General features: G+C 36.4%; 1 protein-coding gene across 8 annotated transcripts in view; it reads left to right on the forward strand.

Moving 5' to 3' along the window:
* LOC137250776 (uncharacterized) overlaps positions 1-26005 on the forward strand; it is a 176226-nt gene that overhangs the window by 61392 nt on the left and 88829 nt on the right. The window contains exon 1 of one of the 8 annotated variants that reach the window (XM_067784216.1): positions 11672-11696. The exons of 6 other annotated variants lie outside the window; for them this stretch is intronic. The gene's annotated coding sequence lies outside the window, so the exon portion shown is untranslated. Of the gene's footprint in view, positions 1-11671; positions 11697-11820; positions 11891-26005 lie in introns of those variants that run through there. One more of the 8 variants, XM_067784213.1, reaches the window with a different exon arrangement.

Consider the following 26005-nt stretch of genomic DNA (forward strand, 5'->3'; position numbering starts at 1 on the left):
GAAGCTATAGGACTGCGACTTCGAACTCATACCTTCGTCGACGTCACTTTCCTAGAAGCTCTAGGTGTAGCTCCGAAGACTTTCCAACGGATGCTTTTGTTGCACTATGCTGCCGAGCTACGCCAGAGAAACACCTTGAAACGTTAGGGAGTGACTTTTCGGCCAAGGATGCCGCCCTCGAAGTCATAAGCAGTCTAAGTGGATGTCATTGTGACATAAGTGAAAATCGTATAATCCTCGGCGCATCTACATAATTAAAATTTTACAAGGACCATGGATAAAATTTTTAAAATGTAGACCAAAGATTGCAGACGTTTGTGTTCACAACATCGATTTCAATAGTCTTCGTTAAATTAAATTTAGAATGAAAGTCGACGGATTTTAAGTTGAAAGTTGTTAACTACTGTTTTCCGACCTTACGATATAGGAGCTCATTATGGATGACCGCGTGGCTTCAGTTTTCAGACAATTTCGACCATCCACTACGTTAGGGTAGTATCACACACGGTCATTAGTTCCACTGTCTTGGGAAAGCTTTTGCTTCACCACTTTGAGTGTTCTTGCGAAGGACAAAGCCTCACCTGGTAGATATATGTGCCTACGTATTCACATTTGTAAAAGGAGCCGTAACGTATAGGTGATATTTAAACTTGGTTGATAGGCTATAATCAATGTGATTCACTCCAAGGGACTAGTTTTGGATAGGGCCGCCAACTGGAAATGTCCACCCGGGTGGCCTGGGTGTTGAAGGATGAAGTGTGAAAATCAAAATTAACATTTCAGACGCTATTGTATAGTTTCGCAAATAAACAAGAGATGTTTGAATGCAAGACTTAGTGATTTTTCAAACCCTTCTCATAAGTACATATATCTTCAACTTAAGTATGAGGTAAGAATAATTTCAAAAGAGTGTTTATGCCCCTAGAACCTACCAAAGGATTGTGCATCACTGATTTCGCTTATTCTTGAGGACAATTTACAAAACATGATCGCCTTGGGTCATTTTATTTGAATTAATTGTTCATTATTAATTTTTTCAAAAATGCAAAGTGAGCATATAAATTTATTATATAACTTATCTTTTAGTGTTCTGTTTTAATAACTTGGTGAATTGGGTGATGCAAAGTCCGTGTTAAGCTGACATCGAAAGCGCCTGTTATTTTAAATAACTTTTGAATAGTTATAAAGGGTTAAATTTCGCAATTAGTTTCTTATAACTGGCAGTGATGCGCATCCGTTGATACCACTTTCGACCATATCCGACCAATTTTCGACATGAACAATAAATGGCCTAAACGTCCTAAACGAGTAAAAAATAGTGTAACGCGCCGACGCCGCGCCGCCGCGCCGATATTTTTGACATTCGGCGGCGACGTGCGAAAAACGACCAAAATCGGCGGCGGCGTTTATCGGCGGCGTATATCTCTATTCGGGGTTCACTTGATGAAAAAAAATGTTTGATGCCACAAATTTTAAAATTAAGTAAGTCAAATTTTCACGATTACAAGGAAAATGTGGTCGAAAATTTCAACAAAAAACGTTAGTGAATGAAACCTTTTGCATTGGCTATAATATCTGAAAACACCAATCTTTCACTATTATTGATATAAGAGAAATGTTTATGCCCAAATTTTCTGATTCGGTTCCAATTCCAATTTCGATATAGCAAATTCGTGAAATCAGATTATGCAGAAATCCACATCGTTATCGTACAGAAAAATTTAAAAAAGAAAAACTTTCAGTGTTGCTGCCATTTGTCATGCAAAGTTTTCGACTTTACAACCAGTTGATAGCTGACTTTTTGTAGTTAACTAGAGGTGCGTTACTTTCCAAAATCCAGTGAAAACTCAACTATTAAGGCTGTTTTCACCATCTTCAGTTAAGTTAAATTTTACCGTGGGGATAGCACTCTACCAGTTAGCTTCATTTGACATTTTCCATTTCACCAACACAAGGTGACCAAATCGCTGTTAAATCAATAATTGTGAATACTTTGTAGAACAAAGCAAACATCTATTGTGAATTCACGACAACTAGCCTAGCAGCTGACCTTTGTTTAAACTTTTTCCATGGATTTAACTGAGGCACGAAGCTTTCACAAGTTGACCGTTTTATTTCACACATGGCGCAGTTTCTGTATAAAAATAAAAATAAAAACACGAATGTTAAGTCTTTTTAGGTTTTATTGGTAAATGCAATTTTACTAATTGATGGCTTAAAAATGCCATCACAAATGCATTTGTCCTTTTCTTTTTTCGGAGTATTTTGGCATACCAAATGTTTGATTCGAACTATAAATTGCTTACACCATTCGAATAAATTTTTCTTTAGATCAGTGGTCACCAAAATTAAAACTATGGCTGTGTTGGTTAGAGTAAAATTGTCGTAGTAGTAGTGGTATAGTCGTTGATTAACGAGCAGTCGGGCAGGATGTATGCACGGATGTTTGTTAATACTCAAAATATATTTCGTAAATATGCTGATGTTTCTAACATTAATCAATTAAATCATGCGCAAAAGCATTTGTTTGAAGAAATATATCATTTGAAATTAGCAAATAAACAATAGCCTCATTCAATGTTGCTAATCTATTTCTTCAGCGATTACTAAACGAAAGAGGAGAATAATATTCGTAACTGACGACCTCTTTCGCTTTACCGAGTATGTACTACATCTCCAAATACATATACAGACCAATTGTAAATATTCTCGCGGAATTTTTATTCCCGCGGAAAAATTCCTCCAATTCTTTTCTCCTAGGGAGAAAAATAACTGGGAAATAGGAATTTCGAATTTTCGAAGTCAGCTGTTTTGTCACTTGAAATTTCGTTGCGCATTTCTTATTTTGTTTAAAAAAAATGAAAAGTTTAATTTTTGTTGCGAATTTGTTTGAAATTAAGAAATAAGGTATAAACAATGCACATTATTGTATTTCATGTGGTATTCACTGGAATAAGTAATGAATTGGTACCACAGCAACATCAACAGAGAAGCATAAGAAGAAGAAGACGGCGGGATAACACAAATCCGACGGAGTTCATTTCTTCATTCTGCAAAGCAATTTTCTGGCAGCCAAGTCGAGTTGAGTTCGCCTTTCGCCATATGCCAAAATCTATTTAAGCCTCCTTAAAAAAATCTTGCGCAATTTCTGGATGGCTGCATCAAATATACGAAGAGCTCTTCCGTTGCTTATGACATACTTTTGGATTTAAAATAATGAATATTGTGGTTGTTGTTGTTGCATTAACAGTGAGAATATTGTGGTAGAATGTAAATACATATCTTAGCACAAATTTGTACAAATAAGTGTTTTTTCTTAAAAGAACCAATTTCCTTTAACTATTTTGATGCATTCCCTTTAATTTAACTAGTGAAAAAATTCCTATGAAATGGTAGAGAAATCTCCCTCTCCCTCACATTCATAATACCTACTTTTCTCCCATAACCGGTTTCCGCTTTTTCGAACATTGTTCAGAATAGGAGGAAAGGGAGAAGTGAAAAAACTCACAAGGAATTTTTATTTAGAATACGAGGAATGGGAGAAGGGAAAAAACTCGCACGGAATTTTCATTTAGAATCGGGCTGATATAGTATATATTTTTCGCTTCGCAAGCCTTTACTTGGTTTTTACTAAATTTCTAAACTACAAGCTTCTGCACTATGGTGATAATTAGGCGCCATACAAAAGTCTTTACTGCAAATAAGTAATAAACATACATAGCTACAAGCTATAAGTATGCATATCGTTACATAAAATGCAGTAGAACGTAACAAACATCGACACTAAAATGCAAAATGGCATAACTAATATATTTTTTTTCTTGATACCTATAACGTTGCCACGGTTGCCACACCATGCTTTCATTTGGGACCAAAATTCATCGAAAAAAAGGACCAAATCTCAGAAAAAAGGACCAAATTTTTTTTTTATTTGATTGTGATACAAGCAATTCACAAAAGTGTCGTAGTTGTTGTTGTTGTTGTAGCGATAAGGTTGCTCCCCGAAGGCTTTGGGGAGTGTTATCGATGTGATGATCCTTTGCCGGATACAGATACGGTACGCTCCGGTACCACAGAATTAAGGTGCTAGCCCGACCATCTCGGGAACGATTCATGTGGCCACATTAAACCTTCAGGCCATTCCCTCCCTCCCCACCCCCAAGTTCCATGAGGAGCTCGGGGTAGCCAGAGCCTCATCTGTTAGTGAAACAGGATTCGCCGCGGATAGGTGAGGTTGACAATTGGGTTTGGAGAAGCTATATATTGCGCTGGCAACCTGAAGGGTTGCGCTACACAGCCCCTTGAATCTGGTATTTTAGTCGCCTCTTACGACAGGCATACCTACCGCGGGTATATTCTGATGCCCTAACCCGCTGGGGATAAAGTTTTCAAGTCTAAAATTACACAAAGTGTCGTAGTCGTTGTTAAATATAAAGTTTTAGGATGTGTCCATGGTTTCCTATACAAAATTTTAATAAACTCAGCGAATAGGAGACAATTGAAACTGCAGAAACAAAAACACTACTTTTGGGTATTATATTTTCAAATTTCTAAGATAAGTCTATGCCTTCACTAACTATACGTTTTGAATGTAGTTTTGCTGACAAAGCTCTTAGTTCCAGCATTATGTTGTTAATTGGAAAGATATAAAATATATAATGTCTTTTTGAAAAACTCATTTATTGAATCTAGCCCCAGGCTTCAGATTAAAAATCAAACGTCTTAAAAGTTTCAACTGTACAATAATGGAATCTGATTACGTTTAAGTAGGTACTAGAAATTAGTTAACAGCGTTGTTATTGAAGTTTACGAGAATAAAACGCAAAACACTTCTTTCGAAATCAAATATTTTTTACATTTGCTTCAAAATCTGAATATAAAGTAAATTTGTTCAATCGCGATTCGTTATTCATTTATAAAGTTACCGCTTTCAAGAAGCATTCCTGCCTTACTTACAGTTAAAATATTTCTTATGCCAAGCTACCTATTTTTCGAGTATTCGGCGTGCCTTAACATCACAATACTCCTGGAACACCACAATACTCCTGCAATTTTTACATAGGATTTCTTTGTAAAAAATTTTGAAAGTGTTACCAAACATAAAACCAATTAGTTTCATTATTTGACTTAGTTTTCAATTCAAATTTTAACTCGACGGCCATCGTAATGGTTCCATCAGCGGAAAGCCCTGCCAAATTTTTTAGAGGCACACGTGCATTTGGAAAAATTTTCTTTCTCTTGGATACTAAAACAAGAATTTTTTCTGATAAGTCCGTGTAATGTGTTTGCCCTTAGATCCATCACTTTTCTTATTAATGCCTCGCCTAAAATATCTCCTATGAAATGTCATTTTTATTGACTGAGCAATTTTTGTGGTAAGATTTCCATATACATAAGTAAATTGAAAATTATATGTGGGTTAATGAAAGTGTGCCAAATGTTGTGGGCAGAGTTGTGAATTTTAACCTCAGTGAAAAAGGAAGAAAAGTACCAAAATCGTGGCTACTGCCTAAAAAATTGAAAAAAGGGACCAGTGGACACCTAATGGGGTTGGAAGGGACCATTTTTGGTCCAAATGGTCCGAAAGTGGCAACCGTGAACGTTGCATTTAATCGAACTACAGGAACCTACATATGTACATCGTTTTATGCAAATACAACATTTTTTGTTATGACTTTTTCATTTCAGTTCCATTCCATTTTAGAATATGTATGTATGTATGTTTAGATATTAAACATACTACGTGTGATTGATAACAACAATACTGATATCAGCAATCAACAAGTTGTCAAAGATATTTAAGTTGTATGGCTGTTGGGCAGTTTTCCTTCAAACCCCATTGAGACAAATTCGAATTTAATATAACTCCACATCCGATTCTTTTTTCTACATCTTGATTTGGGAAAATATTAAATTTGTGTTAAAGTTTATGTAAAATTGCATTTAATGTTTTGTTAATAGGATACGAGCTATGGTATTTTTAACTTGAATGTCGACCCTATCCCGGCTGCCGTTTTCTTAATTTTAAAAGTCGGTTGAAAAACGAACCTATCTCATAATTTGTTACATTATAAGTTAGGGTGTTCTTCAAACATTTTCTTAGATAGGGCGTTTTCGAAAGGGCACCCTAGAGAGCATGAGATTTCACTCAGCAGTCGATGTAATCATTTCATAATTCGTTAGCGTAGTGTAGGATATTTACATGCATGTTAGTACATCTCAATGCTAAGCCAGTGAAAAAATTTATGTGCAAAAGGCGTTTACAAAACTTTGCTTCAGTGGCTAGAAGATCTTACCATCTCGATTATTTCGTTAATTCCATTTTTGCATGACATGAGGCAAAATGAATGGACTTGTCCAAAGAAATAGCTTATGGAAGGAGTTTGCATCAAACACATGCCTAGTTTTCAAATATTGCCTTTTCGCTTCCGAAGGAACTGATCATTTGCTGAACACCTTGCCAACAAGGAGCGCATGAAGTATACTCTCCGCAAAGCGCTGCAGTTGTTCTTTCTCATAAGCTGTTCCGTAGTACCTACTTTTGCTTTTGAAGATTAACCAAATTTTTGTCTCGTTTTTGTTTGAGAAACTTGTTTGACCCTGTGACTGATGAAATGCAAACCATTCAATCGAGCTTTACCTTGGTCATGCACAAAATCTCGCTAAAATATTGAGGACCCGCTTGCTGTAATACTACTTGCGATGGGACAGCGCCTCTATAGCTGGAATAGAGAAAGGGGCTTGCATATTTTCAAAAGCAAACGCCAACCTACCACAAAAAACATTCAAAAAAAAGTAGTAAAAACCCCAATTTTACTACTTTCTTTGCCTTACCTGTGACTGATTTCCCATTAGGGTTAAGATCATTATCTCTCCCGTCATGATCACAATTTCAGTTCATAATCCTTCCTGCTGCGGCTGCGATGAGTATGCCGCAATTGAAGCATCCAGTTTTTTCATACTTGACAATACAGCTTTTTGTCAAAGCTATATGGAAGTAATTTGGTCTCGACTCATCTCCGGAGGATGTATCCAATCGAACTTCTTTTACCGGGCCAACTGCTACTCTACTTTACTTAACTTTTTTTAAGATGAGCGCATTAAAGTCAGTAAGAACAATCCCATATTTCGGCTTTGTCAATGAGTCCGAACCATACAGTTTCCTTCGCTAAGTCTGAACTTCCTTTATATTTACAAACGCTGCAACTTGCATGATTGTGCCGATGTCATGCATACGATTGCGTTAAACGCATCTACATATATAAAAAACTTAATTGTGACTCGGCCGTTATTCAACCCTATGCATATGGCTTTACTAGTCACAGTATATCATTATCAAATGAATGCACTTAACAGATGATAACAAAATCGTTCGTATGTATTCGTGCATGGATTTACCCATTTAATATGAATATAATGCTTTTATGTTAGTCAGTGCTACGAAAAGTGCATGCGAAGAGCGGCGATTGGAACCGACGCGTCGTGACGATGCATTTCCTCCCTCTCCATATATTACCCAATAAACATTTTTGTTCTATATCAATTTGAAATAGGGCAGCAGCATTTTTAGTAGTGGCTTTCCACTATCAGCTCAAATTCAAATTCAATTTCTTTTATATTATATTTGGAATTTTTTGTTAATTACCAGGCAGACTTCACAGCCAAGCAGTATTCTTTAGTAACATTCGATGGTCCAGAGTCTGTTGACTCACAAAGGCACACACTAGGGAAACCAGAAGTAACTGGAAAACAAAGCAATTGAGACAACAGGGGTTTGAATGCCAAGGGCAAAGGGAAGGCAACAATGAGAGTAACAGCCAAACTCATTAATCTTAGCAGGGAGGACCTACGAACTCTGAATGGGTACTATACGGGAAACTGTAGTCAACGACGATCTATCCGATACAAAAATCCGTCGCTCTGGCGAGGTTACTCTCTCATCTAGGTGGCGTGATCCCTTCGTGTTATGGAGGAAAACTCTTGAAGAGTTACCTAAATACATTAAAAGCTCCCACATACAGTAATAGGCTAAGAGGTCAAGCACGATAGATTTTAATAAAGTTAGCAGTGCATCGAGGCCTAATAACAATTATGATAATAATTTGCATGTCTTCGAAAAAAAAAAAACATTATTTTCGGTTTCTGCACTGAAAGAAAAAGACTGGTAAAATCAACCGAAATACGGGTCAATTCAACCGAAATTTCTGTCAATTTTTATCCATCGCAACAAGATGTTGAATCAAACGCGCACAAATCGTTTGATTCGTAATTGACCGTTTTAGTAGTCAAATGAACAAAAAAGTTGTTGCGACAGCTTTGTACGAAAGTACCTATGTTGCGGCATGTGCAAGGCAGATGAGTTTTCACTGAGATCTTTTCATGGCAGAAATACACGGAGTGCTTGCCGAACAGTGCCGAGGGGCGACCCGGCTTAGGAAAATTTTCTTCTAATTGAAAAACCTTATTTCTAAAATTTGTATGTTACTTTGCCCGGGGTGTGACACCAGGGTCTTCGGTGTGGTAGGCGGAGCACGCCACCATCACACCACGGCGGCCGCCATACACATACGTAAATATGTGCATACATATAATACACAGCATATATAAGTACAAAGTAGAGCTCAGTGAGCGTAAAATTCTCTTTGAAATTTTCTCATGTATTGACTGTTGATCGCTGTTGAAATGACCAGTGAGATCAGTTATGTTAACAAAAAAATCAGTTAGATTGATTAGGAATTTGTCTATTTTACAGAATTTTGTTAACGTAAGAGCGACAATTTCTCTTCTGTTGAAATGACTAAACTAATTTGTTCGCTTGACGCAGAACTCGGTCGAATTAACCATAATTCGATCAATTTCACCGAATCTCCGTTAAGTCAAGAACAAACATTACAAAAAACCTTACTTCCGTGGTGTGGTGGTAGCGTGTGCTCTGCCTCACACACGGTCTCCGCGAAAATTCTTCTGTTTGCAGACCCCGTTCGAGGTCAGCTTAAAATATGTTGATCCAGTGCCGTCAATTTGTAGGAAAATTAAAAATGAGCACGACGCAAATTGGAAGAGAAGCTCGGTCTAAATATGCTCGGAGGTACATCGCGACTTATATTTGTTTATTATACTTCCATCTGACTTTCTACATTGAATTTTCCAAAAAATAAAAAACCGCATTTCCTGTCCCTGTAACAAATATAAAATATTATTAAGATATTTAATGCCTATTGAGCATGGGAATCGAAATGATAAGGTTACTCCCCGAAGGCTTTGGGGAGTGTTATCGATGTGATGGTCCTTTGCCGGATACAGATCCGGCACGCTCCGGTAACAGCACCATTAAAGTGCTAGCCCGACCAACTCGGGAGCGATTTATATGGCCACATTAAACCTTCAGGCCATCCCTCCCTCCCCACCCCCAAGTTCCTTGGGGATCTTGGGGTCGCCAGAGCCTCGTCTGTTAGTGAAACAGGATTCTCCGCGGATAGGTGAAGTTGACAATTGGGTTTGGAGAAGCTATATATTGCGCTGGCAACCTGAAGGGTTGCGCTACACAGCCCCTTGAATCTGGTATTTTAGTCGCCTCTTACGACTATCATACCTACCGGGGGTATATTCTGACCGCCTAACCCTCTGGGGATGTGTAAGTGGTTGTGTGGCATGTGCTGCTGTTGCTGCCAAAAAATTCTGCTTCCTGTTTAGCAAAATGCTTTACTACTACTTTTACAAAACCAATTCGCATACATATTATATACATCCCAATAAACAATTTTGTTCAGTCGCTAGATCCAATGTGCCCCTGAGTGGAAAAAAGTATCAATTCGTAAAAAATTTGGTAAATTTTATTTACATTCGCTGTACTAAGAATAAGGAGCAACACTGTCGATACAAAATTTTCAATATTCAACGGTAGTCATTGTCCGGATGAAATTTGCACTTGTACGAGTAAAAGTAGGGAATCGGAGAATTTAATTCTTTTAAAATGTAAACATTTGAATGACAAAGTTGAAAATTCGAAAAGTTTTTGCAAATCTTCATTAAAATTTCGAATTATTTATGTATTTACAAATTTTTATACAAATTTTGTTTGGATGCACTCGACTTCATTTTAGTCTAACAAAGTATGATTTAAAGTCTCTCAAAACTCTCATTGGGTTTTTCTTCCAATCAAAGAGTTTCAAATTTTATTTGTGTACATATACTTTTGAAAAAAAATATAATCGCCGTGCAGAAGAATGTCAAGTCAAAAGAGAATTTCCATTGAATACGATTAACTGTCATATGGCGTTGTATGGAAAATAATCAAGAACAAGCAATTTCTAAAATAAATTTTAAAGCCAAACTATTAACATTTTAAAAACTTCATAAAGCTGTGTGTTACATCAAGACACTACCATTAGCAATCAGGTTAGCCACCCGATTGGATCGAAATTATCGAGCCAGTTCTGGATTTCGATTCCGACCAATACATTCGGAATCGAGATGGATTGGTGTTCTCAATATCGATTCCGACCAGACTTGGTCGATTTGAAAAGTTTTGTCTCTGAGCAGTCGGAATCGAAAGTAATTAGCCTATTCAGCACAGATAATTAGATTATTTTTCCCACAAATAAGTTTTATTAAATTATTCATTTTATATAGAAGATTTATAACAACTTTTTGCTGGACTATTTGTTTATTTAGTATAACAAATCTTAATTTGAAGATTTTCCAAGCTAAAGAAAGCGATTCTGGTCGAAAGGAAACCATCGTGTTCTCAATTTCGATCGATCGATTTTTGCGATTTTTATGCACAATTTCACGTCTTTTTGCCTCTGCATTTCCGAAAACCATTGGTGCTGGCATTTTGTTAAAATTTTTGCACAATTTTAATTTAACTAAAACCAAAATAAATAAAAACAGCTGCTGCGCTTGATTATCGACTCGAAAACGATTCGAAATCGAATTCGAATCTATTTCCTTCAATCGGAATTACGAACACCAAAAAGAAATCGACTCGGAATCAACCTCGTTTTACTTTTCAAAACGAGTCGGAATTCAAAACAGGCCTGTATATTTTTCCGCGTTTTTAGCAAAAAAAACTGCTTTATTTATATACAGTTTGTTTTTCAAAATATTTTTGTAATAGTTTGACGTTTGTTATATTTCAAGTTATTATCATAGTTAAACGTGAAAAGTGCCGACTGGACTGCTTTGATTGAAACATGTTGTTTTTACATTTAACTAGGTAAATATAGCCAATTTTAACCCAATATGAGCAAATACTTTATAACGTTCTCAAATATGATCGAAATACTCGTAAAACCAAGGCTCCATAGTAACGTTGAGTTTAACGTTAATCACGTTCCATTGAAACACATTTCGCTTGTTCAGCATCCTTTAGTAAAACTGCATGTGAAAGTGAAGTAATTTTTTCGTTTGGTTTATTGGGTTGCAACGGCGCTCCGCTGAAATGTTTGAGAGCACCATGCGTACAACTCGTCGTTTAATTGTACTATACATTAGTACATGGATAGATTTGCACTTTGAATAGTCGATAATTTTACGCTTTTTTATAAACTACTTTGAAAAGAATTTGCAAAAATTATTAATTTTTCATTTGACAACTGTTTATTTTAATTGTATAGAAGACAACAAATTTAAAATAATGTGCAGATATGTACGTCATTTCGTCATAGAGAGCATTGCCGCGTAAATACATTTAGGTACATACATGTCTATGATGAAAACGAGATAAAACAAAAATATATTATCTATACATTTCGATATGGAAAAATAAAATCACAACGTTGTTGCTGATTGTTTTCTACGTTCTAATGCAGTCACTGTGGGTGTGTTCGTTGCTACGGCTCGCATGTCTTCTTTTTTTAGTGTATCGTGCGCTTTTATGTGACGTAAGGTGTGATAATAATTTCGTTTTCTCGATTTTGAGTTTTATTCTATTATTTTTGTTTTACTTGGTTTTACTTGCTTAGCTTATCAGAATTGTTTTTTTTTCTTTTGTAATTTTCTTCTTGCTCCAAACCCTGACCTTGTGCTAATTATTCAACTGAAAATCAATAAATTAACTACTTCTTCGATTCGTATTGGAAAATCGCAATAAGAACAAAATCAAACAAATTTTACCTAATACCTATGTATGTATATGTAAATGATGCAAGAAAAAATATACATACATACATGGAAAGTGCAAAAAAAGGAAATGCAATGAGTGATAAAAAGCAAATTTTTGTAAAAAAAATTTATCAAATATAAAGGTACATAAACATACCTAAATAACACCCTCCAGAGGGTAGGGGGCTTAAAATAACATTCCCCAAGGCCTTCGGGGAGTGTCCCTATCGCTGCAACAACAACCACATACTTAAACAACCAAATTAGATTTTAGTCTTAAAACACTAAGCCATGAACTTATCAATGGGCTGAAGAATGAATGTGCAATGCCTTATAAAACGTCATGTGGACGATATGGAAGAATTCACCACAAAAAATGTGAGGACCGCGCTAGGTATTTGATTTTAACTCGGAACGATTTTTACCACATACAGTAAGGGAACGTTCCCAAACTAGGTGACCCCATTAAGGGGAGGGGGTTTCTTTAGGTATTACACCTGGTTACAGGGGGGATTGAGATTGTCACGTAGTCAATAATCTCTCAAATTTTCGAATAATATTTAAGTTATCGCGCGCTGCGTTCTGCGATTCTAACAATAGTGACGCATGTTGTGATATTAACTGACTTTTAAAGCTGACAGGTTATGTACTCAATTAGTTTAAGTGTTGGAAGGACGTGTCCAATTTGTGGAATTTATTTCGTGTGAAAAATTTCCATGAAAAATCATCAGAAAAACGTGCACGGTAATGCAGTGGATGGACGACGTGTCTCGCTGCGACTTCTGCAGGTCCTCTACAGGATACCAAAAGAGATCTTATGTATCGTGGAGCAAAGCGCGGAGTGGGTAGACATCCAGGCTGTCGACGAGGAAAAAATAATAAACGTCTGAGGAAACTCCTGATGCTACTGCTCCCATAATCTACGATGTATCCCAGTGGCTTGATGCTGGTAGCCTATTCGTTAAAGTTGAATTAGATGAAAAGAAATAAAAAAGAAAAAGACTCTAAATTAAGTTGTTCGAATATGTTTTTAAATATATTTTTTCTTCTTAATATTATTAACTTATAATTATAGTCCCTGGGCGACCGAGCTTTGCTCGGCAATCTTCGAGTATGCCGCATAATTTACTTTGTTCTACATGTCGTCATTAATCAAACTCTACTTTTTTATATGTACATATACATATAATATATGTATATTTTTACTTACCAATATTTGATTTCCTTAAAAATAGATTTCAAAAACATATCAAACACTAACCGCAAAATGAACTGGAATGAAAAATTTGAAATGGGTATTTCCAGCCTATAGTATAAGGGATTGTTATGAAAATTAGTGAAATCGAGAACTAAGTTTTTTAGGTCGAGTATCTTCATGCGCCGAATTATTAATTTCAAACATTTTTAGTTATACACTATGAAAGTCTCACAATTTTATTACATTGTGTAAGATTTTTGTACGAAGATTTTTAACTTTAATGTTCTCCTTTAAAGCTTTAATAGAATATGAGTTAGTAGAGTACTATTTCGTCTAACTACCCCAACCCTAAAAGGCAACCCTACTCAAAAATGTCCCTATTGTAATGCGGAGTGAAATACCTTTCGTTTGATACCCATATCGGCATATCTCATGCATTTTTTTTTAATTTCGAATAGGTGGCAACCCTAAATGGCAAACCCTACTCAATAATGTCCCTATTGTAATGCGGAGTGAAATACCTTTCGTTTGATACCCAAATCGGCATATCATGCAATTTTTTTTTTTTATCCCGAATAGGTGGCAATTCTAAATGGCAACCCCACACAAAAATGTCCCTATTGTAATGCGGAGTGAAATACCTTTCGTTTAATACCCATATTGGCATATCTCACGCATTTTTTTTTTATTTCCAGTAGGTGGCAACCCTAAATGACAACCCTACTCAAAAATGTCCCTATTGTAATGCGGAGTGAAATACCTTTCATTTGATACCCATATCGGCATATCTCATGCAATTTTTTTTTAATTTCGAATAGGTGGCAACCCTAAATGTCAACCCCACACAAAAATGTCCCTATTGTAATGCGGAGTGAAATACCTTTCGTTTGAAACCCATATCGGCATATCTCATGCAATTTTTTTTTAATTTCCAGTAGGTGGCAACCCTAAATGGCAACCCTACTCAAAAATGTTCCTATTGTAATGCGGAGTGAAATACCTTTCATTTGATACCCATATCGGCATATCTCATGCAATTTTTTTTTAATTTCGAATAGGTGGCAACCCCACACAAAAATGTCCCTATTGTAATGCGGAGTGAAATACCTTTCGTTTGATACCCATATCGGCATATCTCATGCAATTTTTTTTTAATTTCGAATAGGTGCAACCCTAAATGGCAACCCTACTCAAAAATGTCCCTATTGTAATGCGGAGTGAAATACCTTTCGTTTAATACCGATATCGGCATATCTCATGCATTTTTTTCTGAGTGGCAACACCTAGGTAGAAAGTCTTAGAAGGTGATACATTATCTCTGTGCCAAATTTCATTTAAATCGGTTGAGCCGTTCCCGAGATCGTTCGGCTATACAAACAAACAAGAATTGCTCGTTTAAAGTTATAAGATGTATGCACATTAACAATTCAATCCCCCTCTGCGAAAATTGTAGTAGAAAACTACCTTTAGTAGTATTATAGTAGTGATACAAATGTTTTAAATGCCAATAGGTTTTGGGGAAATTATTCACTTTTTACTAAATATTTTGAGAAATTTTAAAAAGTTATATTGCTTGCACCATTCTTTCAGAATTTGTTTGAATAACCCCGAATACACCATCTCAATTGTTTTTTTTTTTTTTGTTTCAAAAAATCTTCAACCTAATTTTGATATAGGCGCTTTTGAGACAAATACTGAAATGCGGAAAATATTTTGAGTTAGGGCGATTTCGAACCTGTAAAAACATAAAATTAAATCAAAATTGGCTCATTGTTTTAGAACTTTAGATAACGGCCTTGACAGAGTAACCTCATGAGCTGTCTTGCTACCCAGGAATTATCTACTTATTTGTTCTGAATCTTCGAAAAGCTCTTTTTCGTTCCGGATAAACCGTTAATTAGGAATAAACGAGCTTAGTGGGAGGGAAGGATTTTCGTGGTAAGAAGCTGGTTTAATTCTAGCCACGGAACATCTAATTATTTTACCTCGAGTGACGGCGGACCAGCAATATTATAGTTTTCATGTTTATACTATCCTTCAATTCCGCGGAATTTTCTGGAACAGTTATAAATGTATTCAGAAGAGCTATCGTGACAATATTTCTATTTACGCCTTCAGTGGCCTTTCGAGGGATAATTCATTATAATGTCTCCGCCGACGCTTTCCATATTTTTCGTGATTTGTTCTTTTTAGACAATTATGTTATTTTTTTTTTTTTCAAGGATAAAACTATTACTTATATGAAATATAGTTGATTATACGAAAACTGCTAGGGACTTTCTAAATTTCTCGTCTTACGATACCACACAATAGCCATCATCCCGTCGCAAAGATCCTGTGCCATATAAATAGTTTTGCATGTTAAGGCAAAAACAACGATTTGAGCCAGATAAATCCAGATAGAAGTCTGGTTCAATTTGTTAGTTAATTTCGTGTCTTTAGTTTAGCAACGCCTACTTTTTCAAAAATAGATGTCGCTGCTTGACCTTTAGCTGTATGAGTTAAATTAAACACAGCGGCGACATCTGCCTATCACAACTCATGTGTACAAAAATATTACGACCTCTGCTTCTCAAGTCTTCCAGTGATCCAGAGCATTCCCGTGAGAATTGAGCTTGATACGGAGCAGCTAGAAAACTCACTGCATGATGACTAATGAGTTAAGGAATTATCAATGTGAACCACAATAACTAAAAAGTTTCGTTACGCAGCTGTAGTGACTGTGGAAACGCCGTAACAGGGAAACAGAAACTAAATTATTGAGGATGCGGTATATGAAAGGCAGTTTTTCCGATTTTTGTGTGTAATTTAACGAAACTATCTGGTATCACCGCATCATCGTATAAACCACAGAGCTAACGTTTTTGGGCAAACACCATTGTTGTAGTTCTACGAATCACACACGAAACTCACAACCCCATCAGCAACCTTATCAGTTTTTGTTGTTGGAAGTGATCGAAGCACGTGCAATGCATGTAGTAATTGGAATCAGCCGAAAAATTAATGCATATAATTTTAATACGTATACATATGTACTTTATAAATGCATATTTGCATACATACTTAAATTCTCTCAAATTTCCATATACAATTAAAAAAATATAAATTTTTTTAAAAGCAACAACAACGTAACCATGATATAAATATTACCAGGTAAAATCATTTACTCTTCTTGGCGGCCATAATGTTTTTTTGATTTTTAAAAAAATTTTAAAATCACTCCCTTAAACTTTGTGGATATGCCAAACCAAAGAAAACACAAACAAAATTGTTAGTATGACATATTTCACTTTTTTTAATGCCAAAAAAATAAAATGCTTATGAAATAAGTGAAACCATATTTCGAAAAGTTTTGAAATCGGTTTTTATGTACATATATGGCATAAAAATTAGTTACCAATATAATGGATGCCTCAACACGTCCTATTTTTTCAGAAGGACAAAAAAAAAAGGCCTTACTTCTTAACCTCTTATAATTAAGAAGCGAATGTTGGAGACCACCCTTATTTATTTTTCATTCATCCTTCTTCACTTGGTTGATAGGTCTTTAACCCTTAAATATGCGGAAACTTCACTTTATAAGAGATCAGCAGTCTCAAGTGTCCTCGCTACTGCGGAAAAAATGATCTTGGAGGTATTCTTTGGCTGGTTTTGGTCCTTTTCCTCGCGGTTGGAAGATACATTTTTTATTGGCGCTTAACCATTTAGGAGATGCTGGGCGTTGCGTAACAAGGCACTCCAGCTAACCCTGTTCCGCGATAACTGACGCCAACATGGGGCACCAAGAGAGATCAAAGTCTTCCCCCACCTGCTTCTCCGAACCCAGTGGAGATCTTCCCATAACTTGCCCACGCCAGCAAAAATACTCTAGCTCTTCGCAGCTCAGCTAAACATCATCGTCCAGTTGGAGTATGATAGTTCGTGGAGGCTGAATTGACCGGCTGAACCGTCAAAGTCTGCCGCCGTGGTGTAGAGCTAGTGTGTTGGCCTATCCATCAAAAATATTTAAGAAAATTTTTATAAATGGTATTGATTGTCCCTCGGCATTACCTTGGCACCAAAAATTCGTCTGCCTTAGCAGATACATTTTTGAGTCGGCACAAAACATGTATTTAGGTGAGCCAGTTTGTAGAAAAACGAATGCACGATACGTAGCCTTCGAATTGGATGGAAAGCGAAACCTTAATCTCCTCAGATATATATCACACCAAATTGTTGTTTTTAGTAGATATGTATCTCTTCCGTACACCTTAGCGGTAAGTCGGGTTTTCTTTCTCGTGGCGCAGACGTAGATAAATTTCTAAACAATTTGTTGAGGAAAATTCCTCAGAAGAGGATCGTGGCCTGATGCTTCTTTTTGCGGGAAACCACAATACAATTCTTGAATTGAAAATTCTGGAATGCGGTTGACCGTTGAGATTTATTTCCCACCAAAAAAACTTTATTTCCACCAATAAAAAATTCGGTTTTGGATAAAATATCGTAATATTAATGTTAGAACGCAAAACTATATGGTTATTCTATACGAATGCATGCCACTGGTAATACGCGTCCAACAATTCCGAGAGATGTGTCAAAGGACTCGTATTGACCTCGACAACAATAATCCGAAGGCGGAAAATAAAAATTTTAGATCGTTCAAAAGATATTAACGAAAAACCAAAAATTACCCCGGAGTGCTCCGAAACCGAGAGTGGGATCAATAGTATTTTTGCCCAGAACACCTTTCTGCTTTGGCCGCGCTTATAAAAAATTACCTTGGATGGGTCCAACACCGGTTTGGAGACCAAAACTATATCCGCGCAAAACACTTATTTTCGCAATTTTTTTTATGGGTACCACAAAATCATCAAAATTACAACAACAACATGAAAATTTTCAACATTTCTTTTGCAGATTTTTCTGGACAGACCCAAAATTTCCTCCGTTCGCGATCCTGGATCCAAAACGCGTCTTTTGATACCCCTCTTTATATTTTTGGACGTGTATTAAGAGTCATGCTGTCGTATAGAATTACCAAATATATTACAGTTTGTTATATTTTTGTTTTGAAAACAAAACCAAAATAAAAAAATAAAAATGTGAGAGCAGTGAGAATTTTAAAATTTTTTTAAACGTCATTTCGGCTCTCACCGGTTTTACCTTGTAATATTTATACCATGCAACGTAACAATGATGCACGTTCAATGATAAGCGCATATATGTACAGTCAGTGTCAAAAGAAAGTGTACACACGTGGAAGGTAACAGTAGCTGTGTGTGTGGTTTTTACATGTATATACGTATGCATCTAAGCTTTATATGGACTGTCACGTGCATAACTTTATATACACTTATGAATTTGTTGCCCAGAAAATTAGTACTGCTAAATTTAAGTATGCATTATACTCATTCCCTACACTATTCTCCACTTCTATGACCCAAAAGCTATATGTTATACACTATGACAAATAGAGGTGCGTGTCTCCGCTATTAAGCACAACCCGTTTTCTATCGAGTTATTTAACCACTGCCGCGAGTCTTCAATAATTGCCACTAAATGGGTCTCCTAAACATTATTTAAGTGATGATAAGCGTTTTTTTACCGGCAAGTGTAGATGTATATACATTAGGGTGGACCAAATTTACTATTGAAGAGCCACATCCAGTTTCTGAATCTATGGGTCATACTGAGTAATATTGTCCATGGGACCATAGGTCTGAAATTAATTTCGAGACTCCCTAATTTTGTGTGAAAATTTTATATCCTAATCCGAATAGCGGCTCTCACAAATAAAATACATGAAAATAAAAAATATAATTAAATAATAAAATATAATTAAATAAGCCGAATTAAACGCTGCACAAAAAAGGAGAAGAATCTAGTTAATAGGTCTAAGGAAAAAAGGCAATGGGATGAGTAGGATAGCAGGTATGGTGAACTGTTTCAAAAAGGTAGTGGTCACTTCCCCTCATAGCGAAAAAAACCAAACACGAAGTAAAAATCGAAAAATCTCTGCTGGCGATGAAAAGAATTTAATTTGCCATCAGAAACCCTAGAATGGGACTCTTACTGAGCCTTATAAGCAAGAACCAATACGACTTGCTCGTACCGGAATACATCTTTTTCGCCAAAGTTGAAGACTGTGTTTATTAGCGCTTTACATATTGTTTACCATCTGATTCAAGCATACCAATTCAGGACTTTCAGACCGCAGCACATTTTTTCCAAGTTTGACGGCAAGGATGTATTCTGGTAAAAGCGAGGATTTGATATTTGTCCCTATTCTTTTTTCCAACACTGTAAATCGTAAAAACATGGAGCTGATATTTTCCGTTTGGTTCTTTGTTTGCAATAAAAATTTTGTAAATTGTTGCTACATTCACTCTCTGTGTTTTATTCAAATTATTGTCTTTGCTGCTGTTTGACGTAATAAGTCATGTGTTTTGAACCAAGCAGAAAACAAAAAACAAAAATTGTCGTACTTTTAGACTTGCTCCTGTGCCGCAGTGTCCGTTTTAAACTGAAAAACATATATAGATAGAATAAATAAATATTTAAAAATAAAAAGAACAAGTAAGGAAGGCTAAGTTAGGGTGTAACCGAACATTACATACTCAGTTGAGAGCTGTGGAGACAAAGTAAGGGAAAATCACCATGTTGTAAACAGAACCTAGGGTAACCCTGGAATGTGTTTGTATGACATGTGTATTAAATGGAAGGTATTAAAGAGTATTTTAAGAGGAAGTGGGCCATAGTTCTATAGATGGACGCCATTAAGGGATATCGCCATAAAGGTGGACCAGGCCTGACTCTAGAATTTGTTTGTACAATATGGGTATCAAATGAAATGTGTTAATAATAATTTTAAAAGGGAGTGGGCCTAAGTTCTATAGGTGGACGCCTTTTCGAGATATCGCCAGGGGTGACTCTAGAATTGGTTTGTACGATATGGGTATCAAGTGAAAGGTGTTAATGAGTATTTTAAAAAGGAGTGGGCCTTAGTTCTATAGGTGGACGCCTTTTCGGGATATCGCCATAAACGTGGACCGGGGGTGACTCTAGTATTTATTTTGTATGATATGGGTATCAAATGAAAGGTATTAATGAGTGTTTTAAAAGGGCGTGGGCCTAAGTTCTATAGATGGACGCCTTTTCGAGATATCGCCATAAAGATGGACCACGGGTGTCTCTAGAATTGGTTTGTAATATGAGTATCAAGTGAAAGGTCTTAATGAGTATTTTAAGAGGGCGTGGGCCTTAGTTCTATATGTGGACGCCTTTTCGAGATATCGCCATAAAGGTGGACCAGAGGTGACTCTAGAATTTGTTTGTACTATATGGGTATCAAATGAAAGGTGTTAATGAGTATTTTAAAAGGGAGTGGGCCTTAGTTCTATAGGTGGACGCCTTTTCGGAATATCGTTATAAAAGTGGACCAGGGTTGACTCTAGAATGCGCTTGTACAATATGGGTATCAAACGAAAGGTGTTAATAAGTGTTTTAAAAGGGAGTGGGCCTTAGTTCTATGGGTGGACGCCTTTTCGGGATATCGCCATAAACGTGGACCAGGGGCGACTCTAGAATGCGTTTGTACAATATGGGTATCAAATGAAAGATGTTAATGAGTATTTTAAAAGGGCGTGGGCCTTAGTTCTATAGGTGGACGCCCTTTCGAGATATCGCCATAAAGGTGGACCAGGGGTGACTAGAATTTGTTTGTACGATATGGGTATCAAATGAAAGGTGTTAATGAGTATTTTAAAAGGGAGTGGGCCTTAGTTCTATATGTGGACGCCTTTCGAGATATCGCCATAAACGTGGACCAGGGTTGACTCTAGAATGTGTTTGTACCATATGGGTATCAAATTAAAGGTATTAATGAGGGTTTTAAAAGGGAGTGGCCCTTAGTTGTATATGTGAAGGCGTTTTCGAGATATCGACCAAAATGTGGACCAGGGTGATCCAGACCGTCATCGGTCGGGTACCGCTAATTTATTTATATATGTAATACCACGAACAGTATTCCTTCCAAGATTCCAAGGGCTTTTGATTTCGCTCTGCAAAACTTTTTCATTTTCTTCTACTTAATATGGTAGGTGTCACACTCATTTTACCAAGTTTTTTTCTAAAGTTATATTTTGCGTCAATAGACCAATACAATTACCATGTTTCATCCCTTTTTTCGTAGTTGGTATATAATTATGGCATTTTTTTCATTTTTCGTAATTTTCGATATCGAAAAAGTGGGCGTGGTCATAGTCGGATTTCGGCCATTTTTTACACCAATACAAAGTGAGTTCAGATAAGTACGTGAACTGAGTTTAGTAAAGATATATCGATTTTTGCTCAAGTTTTCGTGTTAACGGCCGGGCGGAAGGACAGACGGTCGACTGTGTATAAAAACTGGGCGTGGCTTCAACCGATTTCGCCCTTTTTCACGGAAAACAGTTATTGTCCTAGAATCTAAGCCTCTACCAAATTTCATAAGGATTGGTAAATTTTTGTTCGACTTATGGCATTAAAAGTATCCTAGACAAATTAAATGAAAAAGGGCGGAGCCACGCCCATTTTGAAATTTTCTTTTATTTTTGTATTTTGTTGCACCATATCATTACTGGAGTTGAATTTTGACATAATTTACTTATATACGGTAAAGATATTAACTTTTCTTTTAAAATTTGAATTTAAAAAATTTTTTTTTAAAAAGTGGGCGTGGTTGTTCTCCGATTTTGCTTATTTATTTATTAAGCAGACATATAGTAATAAGAGTAACGTTCCTGCCAAATTTCATCATGATATTTTCAACGACTGCCAAATTACAGCTTGCAAAACTTCTAAATTACCTTCTTTTAAAAGTGGGCGGTGCCACGCCCATTGTCCAAAATTTTACTATTTTTCTATTCTGCGTCATAAGTTCAACTCACCTACCAAGTTTCATCGCTTAATCCGTATTTGGTAATGAATTATCGCACTTTTTCGATTTTTCGAAATTTTCGATATCGAAAAAGTGGGCGTGGTTATAGTCCGATATCGTGCATTTTAAATAGCGATCTGAGATGAGTACTCAGGAACCTACATACCAAATTTCATCAAGATACCTCAAAATTTACTCAAGTTATCGTGTTAACGGACAGACGGACGGACGGACATGGCTCAATCGAATTTTTTTTCGATACTGATGATTTAGATATATGGAAGTCTATATCTATCTCGATTCCTTTATACCTGTACAACCAACCGTTATCCAATCAAAGTTAATATACTCTGTGAGCTCTGCTCAACTGACTATAAAAAGCGAATAGTAAAAAAGCATGAATTAAGAGAACCCAGCTAACAATTTCATATCAACTTGAGACGCGCCCATTCCTTCTTGGATGATAGCAAGTATTTCGTCGTGTCCTTATTGACCTTGTTTGCCTCATTATCCAATCTAGAGAAGGCAGATGTCACGGCACGTTTGTTACGGCCAATAATATCAATATGATCAGCGTACGCTCTTATAATAGATTGTATCATCACGGTTTAGTACTGCTGCTAAAATTATATTCTCTCGCATTAGCCTAAATAAATCGGACGAAAGGTAGTCGCCTTGTCTGAGGCCTTGTTTGATTTCGAATGACTCGGAGAGGTCCTTTCCAATCCTTATTGAGCTGGTGGTTTTGCTCAACGTCATCTGACAGAGCCTTATTAACTTTGCAGAGAACTTCATTTCAGACAGCAGCATACAAGTAACTTCTTTTCGAGCTGTCAAAAGCTGCTTTGAAGTGAGTGGTGAGTGTCGATTCTTTTTCGTGAGTCTTTCCAAGATTTGGCGCATCGTGAGGATCTGGTAGATGGTATATTTATCAAGTCTGAAACCGCACTGATAAGTTCCAATTAGTTGGTTCACTATGCGCTCCAGTCTTTCGAACAGTACGCTAGATATAACCTTTAATGCGATATTAATCAGGCTGATGCCGCCGTAACTGGCGAAATTTGCGGGATCACTTTTCTTTTGGTTTGGGTAGAACACACTTAAATTTCAATCTGAATGCATGCGCTCATCCGTCAATAGGAGTTTATGAACGTGTTTGAACAGGTCGGCGCATAGTCCGTCATTCACTGGCTCCTTATGATTTCTAAGCCGGAACCATTACCATTCTCACTTTGTCATAGTCGGATGCCGGGACATGTTTTCCGTCATCTGCAGGTATCTGATTCGTCTTCTCCCTATGAATATATGTATATTAGGGTGGGTCAAATTTATTGTTGAAAAGGGACATCCAGTTTCTGAATCTATGGGTCATACTGACTAATATTGTCCATGGGACCATAGGTCTGAATTGAATTTCGAGCCGCCCTAATTTTAGCCGCATTAATTTTCATGTATTTTATTTGTGAGAGCAGCTATTCGTATTAGGATATAAAATTTTCTAACATAATTAGGGAGGCTCGAAATTAATTTCAGACCTATGGGCCCATGGACAATATGACTCAGTATGACCCATAGATTCAGAAACTGGATGTGCACCTGAAGTCCCCCCTACCCCCCCTTGCAATTTGATCCGCCCTAATGTATATACATACCAAATGAAATACACTGCACCTCCCATTTCTTGGTTTTGACAGAACTTCGAACATATCTCCAAAGCTTTGAGTTTGTAATTAATATAATCTGAGCATTTTCGTACTAGTTTCATTTCTGTTGGAAAATTATAGTTATAAATTAGTATCTGTCTGATCAGCAAGGCGAATTCAGTACAGGTGGTGTTATCCCATCAGCTGATTGCTTCTTCTTGATAATTTTCCATACAACGCCTTTTACTACAACATGTCAGTTAATCGGAATCTATGAAAATTTCCTTTTGACTTGACACTCTATTGCACGGCGAATTGGTTAAATTCGCTTTGCAACCACCTGATATAGATTCGCCTTGGATCAGTGTTACATTGCATTATCGATAGCAACATTTTCACGACGTATACTTGGCATGTTCGTTTGTATGAGAGTATGCATGTGAGTTTGTCTGTTTGAGACCAGCTTACCTTGCAGTCTTTTTTCTCTTTTATTTTTCTGTTTTATTTATTTTTTGTTCGCCTTCATTTTCTAGTTTTCATTTTCACTTCTATTTATTGCAATTTTCATAGTTTTTGCTACTCTTTGTAATTTTTATTACACTCTACTATGTACTCTCTTTAATACTTACACTATGTACAATTTCTGCGTTGTATGATAAATCACTGTTCTTCGCAAGGCCATGTAAAATGCCGTCACATACCCTATACTATATGCACATAATATGTAACTCGTTATGTACTGTCTAATATGCTCATAGTAAACGTTAGCATGGTTGCCACACTCCATGAAAAAATTTCCTTTATATGAAAAAAAATTCTACCGCTACTCCTATAGGATGCACGTCCGCTCAAGACACAGATCGGTCTACGAAGTCTGCTGGTACAACTCCAACAACGGGTCAATTGAACCGATGTTTCTTTAAATTTGTATCCATCGCAAATAGCCGTTGAATCAACTTCGCACAAATTGTTGATTCTGTATAAAGTGTTTCAACAGTAAAATCAACACTAAAAGAGTTAATCAAATGTAAGCCACTGCTCTTACATGCTTTGAATCCAGTGATGCCAGATAAACTCTGTGAAATCACCCACAGAAATTAAAAAGTTCCTAATCTCCCACATCTCTAATTTAAAAAACTCACATGAGATTCTTACAGGGTTTAAAGCATTTATTTTTTTTCTTGGACCTTATGGCAGCTCAAGCGGCCCAATGACTAATCCTATTCATTTTTTCCGCGTTGTTGATGGCCAACGGCTTTTGTCATGGTTGTTGTTGCTTTTGTTTTAACAATAAAGACACTCCCCGAAGATTTTGGGAAGTGTTATCGATGTTGATGGTCCTTTGCAATCTCGGGAACGATTAATTTGACCACATTAAACCTTCTAGGTCAATTCAAGAACGGTTTCTGCTTGATCATTGGTGGGATTGGGAAGGTAATTTGTTTAATAGATACCCATTTATTTAATTTTTTTTATTAATACTAATTTTTTTTGTCATTAATAGAAAATACTAATAAAAAATTATTATTAAAATCCAAAAGTTTAAGTTCTCATTAATAGAATATTTGTTCATATTTTAAGACTAGCCGTTCTCTTTTCAAAAAAATAGTGTCAGATCAACACAAGTTTGTGGTTTAAGAACTGGTCGTTCGTTTTTCAAGAACAAAAAATTAAGAACATGTAAAGCTTGAATTGAATCAGGTGGTGCTGGATTTAAGACCGGCGTTTTTCTCTGAGTGTACCGCCATCCCCACCCTCTAGTTCGATGAGGAACTTGGGCTTGCCAGAGCCTCGTTTGCTAAATATATGTATGATACATTCATGTTTGTAACAGGCTGTCCATCGCCTAGGTGACGTTGACAATTGGGTTGCAGAAGCTCTGCAACTATAAAGCTTTGTATTGCGCTTATCAACCCCTTAAATCTTGGTCGAGATCTGAAGCTGCTCAGCTACAGAAGAGATATCGTCAGCTGAGTGTATTACCTAAATTAATAGAATATAAGCAAACATATACTACAGTAATTATTAAGAAAGGTGAGAACAATCTTTTTATACAAATAAGGGAATCTTAGCTATCAAATGTACTCCTCCTCTTGACAATTTCTTTGAAAACACTTTTTTTAATTTTGTCTTCTGAATGAATTCGTATTTTTTTATTACACA

Source organism: Eurosta solidaginis, chromosome 4 (genome assembly GCF_040869045.1).
Source record: "Eurosta solidaginis isolate ZX-2024a chromosome 4, ASM4086904v1, whole genome shotgun sequence".
Classification (NCBI taxonomy): Eukaryota; Metazoa; Arthropoda; class Insecta; order Diptera; family Tephritidae; genus Eurosta; species Eurosta solidaginis.